Genomic DNA, 20,845 nt, shown 5'->3' on the forward strand with positions numbered 1-20,845 from the left:
TACCTTGTTGAGATTATGTCTGTCGTTTTGTCTTCAGATTGTACGAGTCTTTTCTGTATATTCAGTGTTGTCGGTTGTTTAGGTTAGGACCCTCTTTTCCAGTGAGGGATTCCTGGTTTAATCAATCATATGTACATTCTTTCAGAGTCACCTGATTAGTGGTCTGTACTCGTCACTCTCGTGACCATGACCTATTCATTGCCTTTTTTATCATGAGTTCATTCATGTTGTGTACACAGATCCATGACATATATGTATATTACCCTTCGACTGTGTACCCTTTCTTTGGATGTGTCATAGATCCGTACTGTGTGTAGATATTACTCATTGGGTTAGATTTTTGCTATTTGCATGTTCTGTCTTAGATGTGGTCGACGGCTTGTCCGCTGTCTCTGTGACCATGATCTATCATTATCGATCCTCTTGATCATACAGTTGTCAATGTCCATCATCATATTTGAGACCCAGTCTATGACCTACTTCTGTCATTTTGTGGCCGTGGTCTACCTTTCTGATATATTCGAAAGTCCACGTTTATTGATGAACAAAATTTGTGTCACCAGTTGTATCCTTCCCATGATCGGTCAAATTTATCCCTATTATTTCATTATTCAGGGTTATCTTCACTCTCTTCTGATCTTATCCTATCTGTGATTAGGTTAAATCATGTCGAACAAAGTGATGAGGGTTTGGATAAGTGAGTCAATTCGAGCTCTCCCGCGCGAGCGTGCACAGTGGAGTACGGCCGACAGGTTCATCAGCACGTTTAATAATTTGAGCGCATCCGGTGTGAATTGGCAATTTCTTCAAGCAGCTGCAAGACTCTGGGATCCTATTCTTCATGTTTTTCAATTTGGTCCCTTTGAAATCTGTCCTATATTCGAGGATTGGTGCGCCCTGTTAGAACTCCCACCCGAGGGACTCTGGATCCAACCTTCGAGTATAGCGTCTCCTCGTTCCATTTTCTGTAAGCTTTTCGAGAACCAAACTGTTGATGCTATGCCCTATTTCAAAGACACGTACGTGCAATTCGATGACCTCATTGAGCGTTTTTCTAAAAACGTTGACCCTATCGATTCCCGTTTCCAAAATTGTCGACGCAGTGCCTTAATCTTTGGTGTCCTTGCACGTCACGTTGTCCGTGAAGACTCCAGTATTGCCCCTGTGACCTTATTGAGTGTAGTCGATCAAATTCATGAAGGAAGGAATCCTGTCCCCCTCATGCTAGCAGAAACCTTCTCTGGGCTGGATCTTATTGCTAGGCAAGAGGTGAAAGATAATTTCCATGGGTGCGTCAAGTTACTTTATTTATGGCTCTGTGAAAAACTCACCATCCTTCGGCCACAGAGTTCCCTTCAGTACACCCTCAAGGATCATCTTTCGTGGCAACCAATGGCCAATAAACCTCAATCCATTGATGAGTGGCGTAATTGGTTGCAACACGTGGAGGAGGATCAATTTCACTGGGTGAGTCATTCATGCTTACATGTTATCACTAGCACCTACCCACACCCATTTGTGTATCTTATGGGTTTGGAAAAGTCAACCTTTTATGCGCCCACTCGTCTGCTTCACCAGATCACGGGAAATCCATGTCCTCCCGGATTTATAACCCCTCCTCCTTGCGAAAAGCTTACTCCCGGTCTCATAAAGTCTATAGTAGCTGCTTGGGGAAACAAGGTTACCACTAAGAGACTTGCTCTATCATCTAAAGTTCATCGGAAGGAGTTACCAGAAAAGCCTGCGGGAAAGAGAGCTCGGATCATGGAACATTGAAGACCATTTTCATGCAATTGTCATTTTAATTTCAAGTTTCATTATGCTCATTTGGTTCATCTACTTGTTTATCAATCGTAACTACAGTCGGATTTGTGAATCGTAACTACAGTCGGATTTGTGATTAATGGAAATGTGTTCTTTTCAATTTCTCTTGTCTGGAATTTGTGTGAAGTGTTCCATCTCAATTGTCAAATGTGCAATCTAACTTATTAACTTCCATTCAGGAGTCTTAGCGGGACATCATTGCTCCCAAGAAAGTCAATTCAAAACCAGCCTGGTCCCGTCCGTCTTCAGATTCCAGGCTGAATAGACTTTCTTTTTCCCCAGAATCCTTTACTTCTCCTGCGCCGCTTCTCCTTGGTTGTCCAGAAATTCTTTCACCCATTTCACTTGCATCTGAATCAATGGAAGGTACCGGAAACAACAATCCAGATACGAATGAGATGATGAAGGCTATCCTTCTTCAGCTGAGTGCCATGAAGGACGACATAACCCTCTTGAAAAATGATCATCTTTCTACCTCTAAAGATCATGCCAATCAGCAGTCTCCAGTCATACCTTCCGTTCCTCTTGTTCCATCCAGGCCGGCTGTATTGCCTGAATTCGAAGACTTTGATGAGGGCCAGTACGCAGCAGAGAACTGTCTTCCCAACCTGGGAAATCCTGATAAAGCACAAGAATTGGCTGGCCAAATTGAAAAGCTGACCCGGGATATGGAAACCATGAAGTGCCAAGGTCCCAAAAATTTGGATATGTCTGAATTCATGATAGCTCCAGGGGTCGTACTTCCGCCCAAGTTCAAAATGCCAGACTTTGACAAATACGACGGAATGGGGTGCCCTCGTAGCCATCTCAAGTCAGTCATTCCTCTATTGCAGCAGCACGGTTTATCCCCAGAGCAGATTGCTTTGGTGTTCCCTAGAACTTTGACCGGGACAGCCAAGAAGTGGTTTTTGCATCTGAAGCCAGAAGAAAGCAGGACTCTTGAAGGTGTAGCTAACAAATTTGTTCAGCAATTCTCCATGGAAGAGGGGATTGACGTGACAAAAAGGGATCTGAAATCGCTGAAGCAGGGACCTAATGAGACATTTACTTCCTTCATTCGACGATGGAGGAGAAAGGCAGCACAAATGACCCACAAGTTACCGGATGACGATCTTATCAAGATTGCCGTCAAGAATCTTTCCCCCTTTTACTTTCCTCATATGTCAATCCAGTACTTCAATGACTTCGATCACCTGATCAAGACCGGGACAAGAATCGAGGACATACTGGCTAAGGGCGGCCTGAGAACTAGGGCCTCCACTTCAGATGTCAGAGAGGGAAAAAGGCCTATGGCGCCTCCGAAGGAAGTTAACAACATGAATACTGCTCGTCCAGTTAGGAGAGAAGGTCCCGGAGGAGTTCGTCCGGAAAGAAATGAGCCCAGAGAGTTCACTCCTTTACCTTATTCCCTGTCTGTAGCTCTCAAAAAGCTGTTGAGAGACAAGAAGATCACTCTACTAGAACCCCGGGAAGTTCCCAATCCTCTCCCGAAATACTGGAGAAAAGATCAGTACTGCGAATATCACCAGAGTGTTGGGCATTTGACTGACAGATGTTTGGCACTAAGGCATAGGATCCAGGATAAGATCGAGGCAAAAGAAATTGTGGTGGAAGCTCTTCCCAATGTCACCAGGAATCCATTGCCGACGCATACTATGCCTCCTCCAAATGTCTACGCTATTCTCACTGAAGAGGTTGTCCTGGACCATTCTCGTATATGCGCCGTTATCTTTGATGAGCCGTATATCTTACGATGGGAATCCGATGATGAAGAATTAAAGCGCGAAGAGCCTTATGTCTTGTCCTCTGCGCAAGAAGTTGGGGAATCCTCTGGATGTCCTTATGTCCTCAGATTCGAGGGGGACGAGGAGAAAAGCAAAGTCCCATATGTCCTTAAGCTTGAGGACGAGGACTTGCTGCTGTTGAACGATCCGTGTGATGAGGTTCGCCATGTTACCCGTGGTGGACGTTTCTTTAAGCCCCCTGAGTTGAGAGCAGAGAATCCCGCTGAGATTGCCAGAGCTGTTGAGAATCAGAATCAGAGGTTGAGTCCTGAGGAAGATGAGGACATTCTGTTGAAGCAGCTTAGAAAGACCCAAGCTAATATTTCTATCTGGGGTCTGTTGATGTCATCACCTAAGCATCGGCAGGTTATACTTCGTGAATTGAATACAGCGCAGGTGTCTGTGAATATAACCCCTGATGAGCTGGTTGGGCTCGTATCTATGGCCAGATCAGCTATGACCGTGTCCTTCTCGGATGAAGATTTGACCCCGGAGGGTAAGAATCACACAAAATCTCTCAGAATTACCGTCGTGTGCAATAAGAAGAAAGTGCCAGAGGTTTTGGTCGACAACGGGTCAGCTCTGAATGTGTGTCCTTTGAGCACCGCTACTGCCTTGGGGTTTGGGCCGAATGACTATATTCCGTCGGAGCAGGGGATACTAGCTTATGATGGGACTAGGAGAGACGTCATCGGCACCTTGGTCACCGAAATTGAGATCGGAGGTGAAGTGTTTGACGTAGAATTCCAAGTTATAGATATCAAGACCTCTTTCTTTCTCCTTCTCGGCCGACCTTGGCTTCACAAAGTCGGAGTAGTTCCTTCCACTGTCCATCAGAAGCTCAAGTTCATCAAGAATAACAGAATTATCACTGTTAGAGGGGATCCATAACCAGAGGTTGGGCAGATTTCCCAAGAGCAGATCGGTTCAAGCACCATAGATGTCAGTCTGACTGGATTTTCACTTGAAGTTTCAACCATTACTATGGAAGAAGCCATGAATGAGGAAATTTTGTTTATGTCCAGTACAAATGCGCAGGTAGCCCGAATAATGCGCAAGTATGGGTATATTCCTGGAACTGGTCTGGGGAGAAGCCTGCAAGGTTTAACTGAGTGGCCGGAGCTGAAGGTTGCAAACAATTTGTTCGGGTTAGGATATGAACCCACCCAGAAAGAGATCAAGGAGAGAAAGCAGTACATGCTGAAGTGGGCAGAGCTGCGTCGTCGGGGCCTAGAGCTGCCTATGGGGCCGTTCAGTCTGTTGATGAATGGTAAGTACAGGAAAGAAGGAGCCGATCGCCCGTTCTATGGTTTTCCCGAGCCGTGGTTTGATGAGTCTGGAAAAGAGTTACCAGGTTTTGAAATCTTCTCCACTGATGAATTGCCAGATGAATACTTCCATGGACAGATTGTAGCCGTCGAAAAGCAGGAATCTGATTGGGCTAAGAACTTAGAGTCGCAGCTTCTGGACTCCCTCTTCGAGGTTGAGGCACCGGTCATTGCTATGATCGGAAAAGATGCACGCTTCCTGAATCCGAAGGGCCGAATTACCCCAGCTGAGGTACCCCTTGATAACTGGACTTCTCAGGTCATTCCTCAATTAGTTCTTCAGTGTGGTCATGTTCCTCCAAAAGAGTCTCAAGTTTCTGAGTATGTGTCTGTTTCCGAGTCAAATATAAAGTCTGCTATTTCTAACAATTCTTTGGATGCAGGTACCTTAGAAAGCTTAGACATTCCTGGTGTGGGTGGCGAGTCCTCCGGTATAGATGTTGTCTATGAAGATGAGTCTGTTATGGAATATACTACAAAGTCCATACATGGTCCAGTTGAGTCAAGTGTCAGCATTTCAGTTGACGATGCAAACTTTCTTTTTGAGCATACTGTAAAGCCTGCTGTGGGCCAGTTGATCAATGATGTAAACTTTGATTCTATGAATGAAATAAAGGACTCGTTTCAGTATCTTCCTGTCTCTGTTTCTGCTTCTCAAATTGATAAAACTAATAACAATGATCAAGACTCCCCCTCTTACGAGGATGTCGACGAAACTCCCCCTGAGATCAAACACATGATTACTCAGGAGGAGCAGCGTCGGGCTAAACCACTTGAAGAAGAAATTGAAATCGTCAACATAGGTGATGAAACCTTAATTCGGGAAATACGGATTGGCAAAACGTTATCCCCGGAGGAGCGTGAAGAATTAATCACTTTGCTTAAAGAATACGAAGAAGTTTTTGCTTGGTCCTATGATGACATGCCAGGATTAAGCGAAGACATAGTCCAGCATCGTCTTCCCTTAATCCCAGGCGCCAAGCCGAAAAAGCAAAAACTTCGAAAATTAAAACCAGAATGGGAATTGAAAGTCCATGATGAAGTCAAGAAGCTGTTAGATGCGGGCTTCATTCAAGTGGTTGAATATCCGGAATGGCTGGCTAACATAGTACCGGTGCCCAAGAAGGACGGAAAAGTCAGAATGTGCGTGGATTTCAGAGATTTAAACAAGGCGAGTCCCAAGGATGACTTTCCTTTGCCGAGCATCGATCGCCTGGTGGATAATACAGCTGGTCACGCTTTGTTATCCTTTATGGATGGGTTTTCCGGATATAATCAGATCAAGATGGCCCCTGAGGACATGATAAAAACTGCGTTCACCACTCCATGGGGAACATATTGCTACAAAGTAATGCCGTTTGGGTTGAAGAATGCAGGGGCAACCTATCAGAGGGCGGCTACCACCTTATTGCATGACATGATTCACAAAGAGGTCGAGGTTTATGTCGATGACATGATTGTTAAATCCAAGACTCGACCAGAGCACGCCATAGTCCTGGGGAAGTTTTTTGAAAGGATCCGGAAGTACAAGCTTCGCTTGAACCCGAGCAAGTGTGTATTCGGGGTCACTTCAGGGAAGTTGTTGGGATTCATGGTCAGCGAAAGAGGGATCGAGGTAGATCCTCAAAAGATCAAAGCAATCCAAGAGATGGAGCCGCCGAGGACCGAGAGGCAGATCCGGGGTTTCCTGGGAAAGGTTCAGTACCTCAGAAGGTTCATAAATCAGTTGACAATGACGTGTGAACCCATCTTCAAGCTGCTGAAGAAAAATTCTCCGAAGAAGTGGAATGATGAGTGTCAGGAAGCATTTGAGAAAGTCAAGCAGTGTCTAACTTTGCCTCCTATCCTGTCACCAGTTATCCCGGACCAGCCACTGTTGCTGTACCTGTCTGTCACTGACACAGCTATGGGTTGCATGTTAGCCCAGCAAGACCCTGAGTCGAAGAAAGAAAAGCCTATCTACTACATCAGCAAGAAAATGCTGGAGTATGAAATCAAATATTCTATCTTGGAAAAGACTTGTCTGGCACTGGTTTGGGCAACTCAGAGGCTTAGGCATTACCTGTTATCGAACAAGGTTCTCTTACTCTCACGGATGGATCCGTTGAAGTACTTGTTCGAGAAGCCCGCTCTCACCGGGCGAACATCCAGATGGTTGCTGCTATTGTCTGAATTCGATATTGCCTATGTGACCCAGAAATCAGTTAAAGGGCGTGTGATAGCTGAGCAGTTGGCTGATGCGCCTATAGATGAGAATGCCGTTCTAACGGCAGATTTTCCTGATGAAGAGATCATGGCTGTAGAAGAGGAGGTCCAAAGCACCAGATGGTTGATGTATTTTGATGGTGCTGTGAACAACCGAGGTCAAGGAGTTGGAGCAGTGTTGATATCTCCGAAGAAAGAGTACATCCCTGTGTCCATCAAATTGCAGTTCAAGTGTACCAACAATGAGGCCGAGTATGAGGCTTGCATTGCTGGTCTCGAAGCAGCCTTGGCTCTGCATATTCAAGGGATAGATGTTTTTGGGGACTCGATCTTGATCATTTGTCAGATCAATGGTCAATGGAAAACAAAGGAGGATAGATTGATCCCGTATCACACGCACCTGGATTCCCTGGTCAGGAGGTTCAAGAATGTTACATTCACTCATCTGTCGAGGACAAGAAATCATTTCGCGGACGCTTTGGCTACGCTAGCCTCAATGTTAGATATCTCTGCATCAATGGAAGTTCAGCCTCTAGCAGTGCGGTTACAATGGGCTCCAGCGCATGTGAACGCTATAGAGATAGCAGCCCGATGTCCAGATGGAAAGCCCTGGTACATTGATATAAAGAATCTCATTTTAGGCCAAGGGCACCCCCCTGAAGCGTCAGGAAAAGAGCGGAGATCTCTCCAGAAGTTGGCGGCTAACTTCATTATCTGTGGCAATGAGCTCTTCAGGAGGTCGTTTGATGGAATCCAACTTCTTTGTGTAGATGAAGATCGAGCAGCTAATCTCATAGAGCAGACGCATGAAGGAGTCTGTGGGCCTCACATGAACGGGAAGATGCTGTCGAGAAAGATCCTGAGACTTGGGTACTACTGGCCAACCATGGAAGCTGACTGCTTTGCTTTTGTGAAAAAGTGTCATAAATGTCAGGTTTATGCGAATCTCATTCATGTGCCGCCTTCTGAGTTACATTCTCTGACTTCGCCGTGGCCGTTTTCAGTCTGGGGAATCGATATTATTGGAAAGGTGTTTCCAAAATCTTCAAGTGGGCATGAGTACATCCTGGTAGCCATCGATTACTTCACTAAGTGGATCGAAGCCGCATCCTTCGCATCGCTGACTTCAGCCTCAGTTGCCAAATTCATTCGAACAAACATCATCTGCAGATATGGGGTACCGCATGAGCTGATCTCAGACAATGGATCGCACTTCAAGAAAGAAGTGGTACACCTCTGTGAGGAGTTCAAGATCAAGCATCACAAGTCCTCACCATACAGGCCTCAGACAAATGGAGCCGTCGAAGCCGCAAACAAGAACATCAAAGCCATCATCAGCAAGATGACAGAGACGTATAAGGACTGGTCAAATAAGTTACCATATGCTTTGTGGGCTTATAGAACGTCGATCAGGGCCTCTACGGGAGCTACGCCATATTCATTAGTGTATGGGATGGAAGCGGTCCTACCAGTTGAGCTGAGAATTCCTTCGTTAAGGGTAATGATGGAAGCTGATTTGCCAGAATCAGAGTGGGCAAGGGCCCGGTATCAGGAGTTGCAGATGATTGATGAGAAGAGGCTCAGAGCCCTGTATCACGTCCAGGGATATCAGCGTCGAATTGAGAAAGCCTTTAACAAGAAGGTGAAGATCAGAGATCTCCAGAAGGGTGACCTCGTTTTGAAGTCCTACAGGGCACCGGTCCATGATCCCCGAGGAAAGTTCAGGCCAAACTGGTCAGGTCCTTATATTGTCGATGAAGTCCTGCCTGGAAAAGCCGTCAGACTCCTTGATCAAAATGGTGAAAAACTAACAGAACCCACAAACCTTGATCAACTTAAAAAGTATTATGCTTGAGACACCGGGAGGCCGTCCTTGGTCGATCTGAGCTTCAAAGCCAAAAATCCCATTCAAAAAAAGAAGAAGAAGGGAAAGTCAAAGACCATTTGCAAACCCTTTGAGCCAATAATCAAAATTTCTTTGTCACACTCAAACCAGGGGCATCTTTTATGACTTGCGTCATAAAAGATGCAAAGCCTGAACTACGCCATGACCTGATCCCTTTCCACAGGGTACGTAGGCAACCTGACAAACTCGGGTTCGGTCAAATCTTTCAAAGCTTTCGAAAAAAGAAAAGAAAAGAAAGAGACTTAAATCAAAGCAATCTCTACCCGAAGTCCCCAAGGGGCGAACTACGCGGACCTGATCCTCACTCTTTGGAGGTACGTAGGCTATCTGGAAGGGTCCAGATTCGGTCCAGTCAATGCAAACATCCTAATCCAATTCTTTCAAACCCTAACCCACCTAGAAGTCCTCCTGGTGTGATAAGGCAAAGGTTTGTGGCAAAACAGAAAAAGAAAAGAAAAGAATAATGAAGTCTTAGACCAGCTAGACTGAAAACCCGAAAGGGCGGTCTAGGCAAAAGTTAGGGTCATTCGCCCGCTAAGTTGAAAACCCGAAAGGGCGGCTTAAGCAAAAATCAGGGTGCAGAGCCTGCTGGATGGAAAACCTGCAAGGGCAGGCAGTCCAGGCAAAAATTAAGGCAAGCTGTCCGCCAGATTGAAAACCCAAAAGGCAGTCTGGTCATGGCAGTGACTTCTCGCGAAGGACTAAATTTCAGAAGCTAGCAAGACGTCATACCTGTATCGGCATCACTTCAAGGTCTGAAAAGTGCCGGCAAGGCTTCCTTTGATATTCCTCTAAGCTAGGGGTTAAAACCGAGCAATCCAAAAGGTATAATAACCATGACTAAATACCAGAAAGAGGCGAAATCACCTTAAAACACGGTATTCAAAGAGTTCCAAGAGTGGTAAACTGTACCATCTTAAAACAATTATCAAATTGAGAAGCAGATTCAGTCTTTCTTCAAAGTCAGTCTTGTAACTCGGTCGTGTAATCACCAAAAGTCCTTTGTCAAGCAGTCGTCAAGGTCATTCTTTGTCAAGTCAAAGTCATGTACTCAGTCGAGTCAGGTGTGTCCCAAAATGACCTGTTTGGTCCAGTATCCTTTCGAAAAGCTGAGGTAGCAGGTACCAGAAACTGAAGTCGCATCTCCAAAAGGCGAAATGACCTATACATGGTCTAGAAGCGCGGCAAGCTCTCAGGCCCATTTGAAATTCCTGCAGCAGACGGGAGGTTGAAGATGTGTCAAGCGGAATCAGTCTGCTTGGAAGTTGAAAGTCATTGCAACCTGAAGTTCTGATAGCTGGCAGAAAATTGACAGTATTTCAGGCAGAACCAGTCTCTTGTGCATTTTGAAAGCCTTTGAGGCCCGGAGCCCTTGCAATTGGCATAAAAGTGGTAGACCTTTCGGCAAGAGTCGGTCTCTTGTACCTTCAAAATCTTTGTAACCCAAGTTTCATAAAAGAAAGCTTGGATCTGTTTGAGTTGTGTTAAGACTCCTGAACTGGAAGCGAAATTTTACTAGGGGCATCTTTTATGTCCTGACGAAAGTCAGACCATAAAAGATACCTAGCATGCATTGATGTTTGAGATATCAGTTTTAACGAATCAGGATTTGAGAAAACTTGAACGCATTTTTCAAATCAAATTTTCAATTTAGGTTTGATCATGATGCTGTCTAATCATTCCGTTTTTTACGATCTGTCAAGATGCTGTCTTCCCAGATCCCAATTTAGGTTTGATCATGATAACTGTCTAATCATTCCGCCATGTTGATCTGTCAAGATGCTATCTTCCCAGATCCCAATTTAGGTTTGATCATGATAACTGTCTAATCATTCCGCCATGTTGATCTGTCAAGATGCTGTCTTCCCAGATCCCAATTTAGGTTTGATCATGATAACTGTCTAATCATTCTGCCGTGTTGATCTGTCAAGATGCTATCTTCCCAGATCCCAATTTAGGTTTGATCATGATAACTGTCTAATCATTCCGCCCTGTTCATCTGTCAAGATGCCGTCTTCTCAGATTCCAATTCCGGTTTGATCATGATGCTGTCTAATCATTCCGCTGTGTTGATCTGTCAAGATGCCGTCTTCTCAGATCCCAATTTAGGTTTGATCATGATAACTGTCTAATCATTCCGCTTCGTTCATCTGTCAAGATGCTGTCTTCTCAGATCCCAATCCAGGTTTGATCATGATAACTGTCTAATCATTCCGCTTCGTTCATCTGTCAAGATGCTGTCTTCTCAGATCCCGATCCAGGTTTGATCATGATGCTGTCTAATCAATTCGCTGCGTTCATTTGTCAAGATGCCGTCTTCTCGGATCCCGAATCAGGTTTGATCATGATGCTGTCCAATCATTCCGCTTTACAATCTCCAAATCCCTGAGTGGCTTAATTAGATGTTGTCTAATCATTCCATTCTGCAATTGGTGAGAGTCTGTCTCTGTCTCACTATCCCTTGAGAGGCCATCTCATCCATATATCCATAATTGAGTTACGAGTTCAAGAGAGGCTATCTCACCAGCGTTTGTAGAGTCAGCGTCCGGCGAAAGGCTATTTCACCATGTTATCTTTGTGAGTATCATTTTCAAAAATCCAAAAAAAAAAAAACAAAAAACAAAAAATCCAAAAAAAAAAAAAAAAAAAAAACCCTCTGATTTTGGGCCAGTCAAAATGTGTTGTCTGTTCAGCTTTGACATTCGCGCGACAAGCACGCTCTGCCAAAGAGGGGCATCTGTAGACACCCCATTTTGACAAGGCCCTAAAGTCCCCAAAATTGAATATCCAATAAAATTCCCAAATTTCGAGTCCCAAGACATCCCAAAATTAATCTCCGCAAATTCCTGGGGACTGAGCCCAAAATGAGAAGAAGGTTTGAGTCTTGGAGCATCTTATTGTGCGTATTTGTGAGTACAAACTCCCCAAGAGGTTGTTAGTATTCTCGAGAGTCCCCCGGCAAAATTTCAGGGCAATCGGGCGAAAAATGAAGAAAAAGACAGGCAAAGTATGTGCGATAATCAAAGAAACAGCGAAGATGCCAAAGCCATCATCATCACTGTCCCCACCTCTCCTCATTTTTCTTTATTTCCTCCTCATTTTCTTTTACATATATAAATATATATATATATATATAATATTAAAAAAAAAAAACGAAGACAGACGAGAGACAGAGAAGATGCCAAAATCATCATCGTCACTGTCCCCACCTCTCCTCATGTTTCTTCGTTTCCTCCTCATTTTCTTTACATATATAAATATATATATATATATATAATATAAAAAAAACGAAGACAGACGAGAGACAGAGAAGATGCCAAAATCGTCATCATCACTGTCCCCACCTCTCCTCGTTTTTCTTCATTTCCTCCGCATTTGTCTTCGTCGGCCAGGCCTTCTTTCATAAAGTCCAACCACGAAACAATAAAAAAATAAAAAAATCAACCCAAAACCCCCCAATAAAAAAAAACCATTCAAGCACCTTCTTCTGGTCGCCAACCCTCTGGAGACAGAAAAAAAAAAAAAAAAAGAAGAAACGACAGTAGAAGAAAAACCAGAGGGGAGAGAGAGATCTGCAGAGAAAGAGAGAGAAAGGGAGAGAGAGAGAGAGAGATCTGTAGAGAGAGAGGCAGAGAGAGAGAGAGGGGTTCTTAATCTCCTTCACCGGCGATCTTGCCGGAGATCTAACCGTCACCCTGCACCTACCTTCACATCTTCACCATTAGATCCATCTTTTTTTTTTTTTACAGATCTTTGAGATCATCTCCCAAAACCATTTCCTCCACCATCATTCTCCCCTATTTTCTCCACCGGCATCCCATCTCCTCCACCCCACCTCCAGCGGGTCCTACATCAGCGGGTCCCACATCAGCGGGCCCCACACAAGCACACCGACTCCGTCAACATCTTCCTCGATCTTTTGTTCCTCCAATTATAGCCGGTGTAAGCTCAGTTTTTTATTTTATAATTAGTCATTCTTTGCACTACACGATACACCACAGTAGCGGGTCCCACAACGGGTCCCACATCAGTGGGTCCCACATCAGTGGGTCCCACAGCGGCGGGTCCCACAGCGGCGGGTCCCACATCAGTGGGTCCCACATCAGCGGGTCCCACATCAGCAGGGTCCCACAGCGGGTCCTACAGTGGCGGGTCCCTCAGTGGCGGGTCCCACATCAGCGGGTCCCGCAGCGGGTCCCACAACCGCGGGTCCCACAGCGGGTCCCACAACAGCGGGTCCCACAGCGGATCCCACAGCAGCGGGTCCCACAGCGGGTCCCACATCAGTAGGTCCCACAGCGGGTCCCACATCGGCGGGTCCCACAGCAGGTCCCACAACAGCGGGTCCCACAGCGGATCCCACAACAGCAGTCCCAGCGGGTCCCACAACAGCGGGTCCCACAGCGGGTCCCACATCAGTAGGTCCCACAGCGGCGGGTCCCACAGCAGGTCCCACATCAGCGGGTCCCACAGCGGGTCCCACAACAGCGGGTCCCACATCAGCGGGTCCTACTATGAATAGTAGTTTTGAATAGTACTTATAAATAGTAATTATGAATAGTAGTTTTGAATAGTACTTATAAATAGTAATTATGAATAGTAGTTTTGAATATTACCTATAAATAGTAATTATGAATAGTATTTTTGAATAGTAATCTTGTATAGTAATTATAAATAGTAATTATAACAGTCTTCAGCACAGGAGTCAGTCCTTCAGTCAGTCCAGGAGTTTTTCCTATCATCATAGGGGTTAGGATTCTGTTCATCCTCTCATCAAATCGTGATCTTTACCCGCTCCTGCAAGATATAGGATGCTGTCCAACCCTTGCCGAGTTATTTTCCTGTTCGTTCCCCCGCAAAGCATAGGATCCTGTCCAACCTTTGCGGGATTCCAGAAGTCTCCCTACCCTTATGATGATAGGATTTTATTCTCTGGTGTCAAAAAAACAACAAAAACATTTCAAAAATACTTGAAAACAACAAAAACATTCCAAAAACACTTGAAAACAACAAAAACATTCCAAAAACACTTGCAAATTCAAAAACATCTAAAAAACAATTCAAAATCCAAAAACATTTTAAAAATCAAAATTTCAAAAAATCTTGAGTCATGTGCAGAGTAGTTAGGAATTCTGGTCCGAACTACGTTGGCTTGATCCCTTTCAACAGGGTACGTAGTGCAGCTTGGGGTCCACATCCCAGGTCCAGCCAAACCTTTAAAAATAAACATTTCAAATATTCCAAAAAAATACAAAAAAACTTCAAAACCTTTTCAAAAAAGATCTTCCCCTAGAGTTAGGAGTCTGTCCTAGATATTTAGGGTGTTTTAGAGTTAGGAGTCGGTCCTGATTTGTATTGATATGGTGTGTCCTGTCGTGTGAGTGTCCCTAGAGTTAGGAGGCCTCAAGTCGATCGGTTAGACATTTAGTCGAACCGATGGCTAGACTAGGAAGCATATAGTCAACCCATGGTTTTCCTTAGAATGCACAGCCTAGATACACATAGGATATAGGGCCCACCTGCATTAGCTTAAGGCTAATCAACTTGCATTAGTTAGGGCATATAGAGTCCTAAAAATTACAATCCACTTGAATTTAAGCAATCGCACAAAAAGCTTTAAACATCAGTCGAGTCTAGTGGATCGAGTCTAGGATAGCGGTCCTAGAGTTTTAGGCATCGTAGTTTAGAATAGGGCACCGAACTACGTTGGCTCTGATTCTTCCCGAGGCCGGGATACGTAGTGCAGCTAGGATGGATGGCCATCCTGGTCCGAGTCAAGTATTGCATTAGAGTCTAGGGTTTGTCGTGTCGGGTCATGTGTCGAGTCGTGTTGTGTTGTGTGTTTTGCTGTGTTTTCTTATTTTTATGTACAGATCCTATACCTTTAGCTGTAGCATGCATGTGCTTGTCCACCAGAACTTAGACACCAATTAGGCATGGCACTCATAACCTAGCTATTCTTAGGCGACATATCTTTCATTTCTTTTGTGTGTGCTTCTTATTCATCTCCGAGACATGCATGATTAGCTAGACGTTATCTCGGAGATATTCGTTCTCATTTCGCATGATTTTCGCCCAAAACTCTTCAAAATTAATAATAAATGGCATAAGAGACCAGGTGCTAGCACTTGGGCGAATTGGGGGCGCCTAATCCCTTCCCCATTCGTCATCAGGCACGAACCCTATTTTATATCTCTGGTTATCCGTTGCAACAGAGCACAGCATGGGATCCAGGGCCCACTTCCTTGGATGGCGACTCTTCTTTGTTTAAGATACGCCTCGAATCTGGGCTAGTCCCCGAATCGAGAGGTATCTCACTTTACATCGCCGCTCATGCTGTGAGGGGCACTCTTTCGAGAGTTCCTTGGTGGGGCTCTCCTTCACGTGGACGATCTAGAGAGACTCGCGCGGGGGCCCGTCCTCCACGCCCGTCCCGGATCGGGGTCCACAATGTACAACAGAATTGGTTATGGGAGAATCTTGGGAAGCTTCCTGGAAGGTTCCTAGGTGGTTGGAGAGCTCCAAATCCTCACCATTGAATAAAAAGGCGATTTGGATGGTTGTGATCTTTTTTTCAAAAGAAGATATTTTTGCAAATTTTTTCCCCCTATTTTTCTACTTGGGCCGTCTCTTATAGAATAATATCTGTCTTAAATTTGCCGAGGGGGCTGTCCTGGAGGGTTTGGGGGTATCAAATACATCATTTCTCGCTTTCTCCTTGGGCACCCCCCCCCCCGTGTGTCAAAGGGTACATAAAATATGCTAAGAGTGGGCTGTCCTAGAGGAAAAAGGGGGGGGCGAAATTTATCGCCTTGCCTATTAAAAGCCAGCCGATTAGGGTTTTGAGGGGCGCCTCATTTTCGTAGAAAAGAGAGAGAGAGGGAGAGTGCTTCTTCTCCGGCAACCCCATCGGAGCTCCGACCATTTCCCCTAATATCCAAACCCATCTCCGACCATCTTCTTCCCATCAAACCCATCTTTTCTTCATTTTTTACCTCCCAAAACCCATCTCTGTAAACCCCCATCACCTCCTCCACTAGCCACCATCTCCGGCAGCCACTCCCAAACCCACCTCCATTAAAGAGCCTCTTCTTATCTTTCTTCACCACCTACCACCATCTCATCTCTCAAACCCTCTTCAAATCCATCGGACTCCGGCCAATACCCATCATCTCCGACCGTCTTCTTCCCGTCAAACCCATCTCATTTTCTACCCAGAATCTCCCAAACCCGTCTCCCATTCCTCTGTCACCGCTACCTTCCACCACTACCACAGCCACCTCCAAAACCCATTTTCCTCCATCCCCATCATCTCCTCCCATCGGCCTTTTCTTTTTTAGCAAAAGGGTTTGCAGAGAGTGGGATAGCAGAACAAGGGGGAAGAAGAAGAAGAGAAGCTTCTTCTCCAACCACCTCTAGCCACCTGTAGCCACCGACCGCCACCACCGTTTTTACCCTCTGTTTCAACCCCTAATTCTCTGAAGACCACCAACCACCACCGTTTTTACCCTCTGTTTCAACCCCTAATTCTCTGAAGACCACCAACCACCACCGTCTTTTTCTTATCTTTTTTCTCTATTTCCTCCGGTGACTCCGGCCATAGCAGAGAGAAGGGAAGAGAAACTTGCAGAGAGAGAGAGAGAAGGAGAAGGAGTTGTCATCTCCCCGGCCATTCCTCATCTCTGGTAAGCCACCGGAACCCGAGCTCCACCTCCATCTCCGGCAAACCTCACCGGAATCCGAGATTCACGCTACCTCCACCATCTGCAACCCCTTTCCATTTCTTTGCAAATCCATCTGCCGGTTAATCTTCTCTCCTCCACCATCTCCGACCAAACCCACTTCATTCCTACCCCCATCCCTACTAATTCTGGTCGGTCCCTTTTCCCCCAAACCCATTTCCCTGCAAAATCCAAAACCCAAAAACCCGTTTCATTTCCTCCATCTCCACTATCCGGCCGATACCCCACCTTCTCCAGCCAATATCCCAACTCCAACCACCAACACCAAGATCCAATATCCTAGCCACCTCTCATCTCCACTCTTTCAAACCCTTAAAACCCATTTTCATCCCCTCGTTCCTCCAGCCCACCCATCAAAACTTATCTTCTTCCACCCCATCTCAGATCCGACCCTCTTCTCAAATTCCCATCTCCTTCCTAGAGGTAGAATCGCAGCTTATTGAATACGTGAGGGATATCTCAAATTAAAAGCTTCCTTCAGGTAGTGATCTCTAATTCTGCTTTCAATCCTTACGATTAGTGATTCCTTGGAGCACTTGATGATGAATTTCATGCTAACTCCTATGATTACTGTCTCTTCTTGGTATTTTTGATAGTGAAACTCAGGTTGTTTGTCAATGAGATAACCTCTGTGTTGAAGAATTTCCCATTGGGGTTCTTAGCATTACTTGGTTCATTCATCACTTGATTTGGAATATGTTGGATCTGTTATTTTGTTGTTAGTTCTGTTTCTATCCAGATCTAATTGCACCTTCTTTATATATATATATATATATATATGGCTTCTCATGTTTTTTATCTAAGTCCCTGGGCATCTAAATACCAAAGAAAGTATAGCCAAAGTTGCATGGATGAATTTAGTGTTGTTAGAACATAGGGTTGCAGGGTATGCATTTCGTTCTTACTTAGTGTCTAAATGACAGGGTGTTTGATTTATGTGTTGATGCATTGGCATCCAGGCGGGTTCCAGTTCATTTTCTTTTATCCCTTATAAAAATGATAATATGCCAAATTGATTAGAAATGATACAAATTATCATGTTTGAGGTGTGAGATAGAGGTATAAATCGATTGGTATTTTGTAGATGATTAGTGTTTTGTGGATCCTGGTCATAGTTGGTTCCTTTGGCAGGGTCACTCATTTCTAATATTATATAATTCGGTTTGATGAATTACACTGAATTAGCGTGACACATTTTGATTTGGTTTAATAAGCTAATGCATGTACAGCTACATTTTTATAAGAAATTCTACTTTGAGATTTTCTCACACATATAGTTGGTTTGGGTCATTATGCATTCAGACTATAAATTTCAATCCCTCATTCCATGCTGGTAGGAGATAGTGATAACCGTGTCACTTTGGAGCTTTGTGTTCATCCAATCATTTGAGGCAGGAATCCAATGAAAGTGAGGGTGTGGGTTGAGTTCTAACAGTTCTAACTGTTCGACGTTTTTCCCTTGTTATATATGTTTAGGAGCTTCTTTAGTAATAGTAGTGGATCATGGAATATTGTTGTTATGTTATGCATTGAGGATTTTGGATGAGTCACATAATGTTAAAAATCCATCTTGCTGGGCTACCTTTATTGTTGTGAAGATTATGTTTCATGCATCCTTTACTATTGTCGTGCCTCCCCTAGAACCAGCCTTTCGTCACCAGTTCATAGACAAATCAGGTTATAAAAGGTGGCTAAAAGATAGGGGTGAGGAATTAGACTACCTAGGATCAGATTTGGGTGGGGTTATTTGAGATTTTGTAGATGAGCTGGTGAGAGATATAGATGAGTTTGTAGGGATGGGCGATGAAGGCGCTAGCCCAAGCCCATCCTTAGGGGACTCGCTCAATCCAAGTAGCGCTCCCCTCTTTTGTTTAGTAGGCCTACCCAACCTTTTGGATTTCTTTTAACCATTTTTTTTTTAAAAAAAAAGAAAAAAAAAGAACCCTTCTCTGGGCAATGATAAGGTTACTTGGAGCCCATCTTTGTGTTTTGTGGCTCACCGTTTTTCGCACTTGAATCTGCACAAGTTGATGCCCCCTGTTATGCACCAAAATTCATAAAAATCAGAAATATCATTGCATGCATTTGTATAATTTGTTGAAAATTTAAGATTCTTCTTTTATGTTAAGTTTTGAGTTAGGTTCTGAAGATGAATGGACTGTTCAGGTGAGACTATCTTGAAAGCTTATCATACATATTTTCTATTTTAAAATAAATTATTTAATTCAAGGAGGAAATCAGATGATTTGCACTATTCGATGTCCTTGACACGAATATCGTCTGATTTCAAGGCGGTTTGTAGAAATATTATACGTGTAGGAAATCAGATGATTACTTTGGCATCTGTGGTACCCGGATCCCGCGAGAGGGGTGGGGCGCGAGCCGCCTCGCACTCTCTCTTGGTCTCTCGTTTCCACGCGATTGGCGTGTGCATTTTAATGTTGATTTGAATTAATCTTTCCTGTGAACTTGGGATCACTAAGGCAATCCGAATTCCACACGAAAGAGACTGACAGAGTCGCCACCTAGATGTGGGATCTAGGACCCGTAATTAACCAGAAATCTAGACTCGGTACCTGGTTACGAGAATGGAAGGTATGGGGAGTTATCCGCCACATGCACCATTCCTGCCCGATAATCGGTCTTCGATTCCAAAAGCTAACTCTTTTAAATTTATTTTAAATGGCTCATTCAACTCTATGTTAATGTGCGAACTAAGTGACATGCATCCTATGATCTAATTTCAATGAGAATCCTAAATGTGTATCTTGATTTATTAATTTGTCTGGATTCAATCTAAGTGAAAGTTCTCCTAGAATTCTAATTTCATGGAAAGTCCTAAGTGATTTGATTAAGTATTTACGAGAAAATTAATATACAAAACACCACAATTTGTTTGTGGTGCCGACTCGCGGGTGGTATGCCATCAGACATCCAAGCTGCCTACGTACCCAAGCCTTACTGGGATCAGAGTCGACGTAGTTCGGTGCACCTAAGCTAAGCTACTTATGCCTAACTCAACTAGGACACCGACCTAGACGGGATTGACTGTTTCAACAGTTTTAGGAGAAGTTATTTAATTCAAGTTGAGGATTTTATTATCTTAGGATTTCATCTAAGATGCTATATGATTCTCATCTAAATGCAAATGGTCCCTTAGACTAATGCAGGTTTGCCTACATCCTAGTTTACTAGGCTTGTCCTAGGGAAAGATTGGGTGACTAGTGTAACTAGACCTATGGCACGGTTGCTATACATAGCAAACGTCCGTGATGAGGCTGGACTCCTAACTCTAGGACTCCCTAAAACCTAAGACTCCCTAAAACTTAGGACACGACACGACACCGGTGTTCCTAAATTGGGCTCTAAGGGTCCTTACGACGGAAACCATAATCCAATGGTTCCGAGAGACACGAGATGAATCGAGATGATGAATAGTGTGAGGGAATGGGAAAGATAGAGAAAGGTGCGACTGAACTTGGGAGTGCCAAATTGCCTACGTACCCCGTGATGGGGATCAAGCCACACGTAGTTCCACTGGGGAGGTTGCTTGGATTTTGGAAAACAAGATTGGTATTTGGATCAGGAATCGGGTTTGTATTTGAGCATTGGACTTGAGATTCAGAAACATTGATTTAGCAATGAGATTTTGGAATTGGGAATTTGCATCAAAGAATTGAGCATACAGGAATCATCAAGGGTTTGAATTTTGGGAATTCAAAATGGGCGGGATTATGAGATTCGGCCAAATGGATTCAAACATGCGACTCAGATTGTGTTGGGATATGACTTGGTTAGGCAAAAGGGACGAAGTTCTATTAGGTGTAAAAGGGCATTAGTAGAATAGGGGAATGACTCGGTTGTGACATGGAAGGCCGCAACTTGGTCGAATGCGACTCGGTTGCATTGGGATGGGTTGATTAAGGAATTGGATTGAGTCAACTAAGGGGAGAGTCCAATTAGTTAAAGAGGTTGAGCATACTCGACTAGAGAGTTGGGTCAACTCGACTAGGGAGGTTGGCTAGAGTTGATTCAGTTGAGCTGGGTTGGGATCCC

This window comes from Tasmannia lanceolata, unplaced genomic scaffold, assembly GCF_043159265.1.
Source record: "Tasmannia lanceolata isolate RefF3 unplaced genomic scaffold, GAP_Taslan_0.1 ptg000008l, whole genome shotgun sequence".
NCBI lineage: Eukaryota > Viridiplantae > Streptophyta > Magnoliopsida > Canellales > Winteraceae > Tasmannia > Tasmannia lanceolata.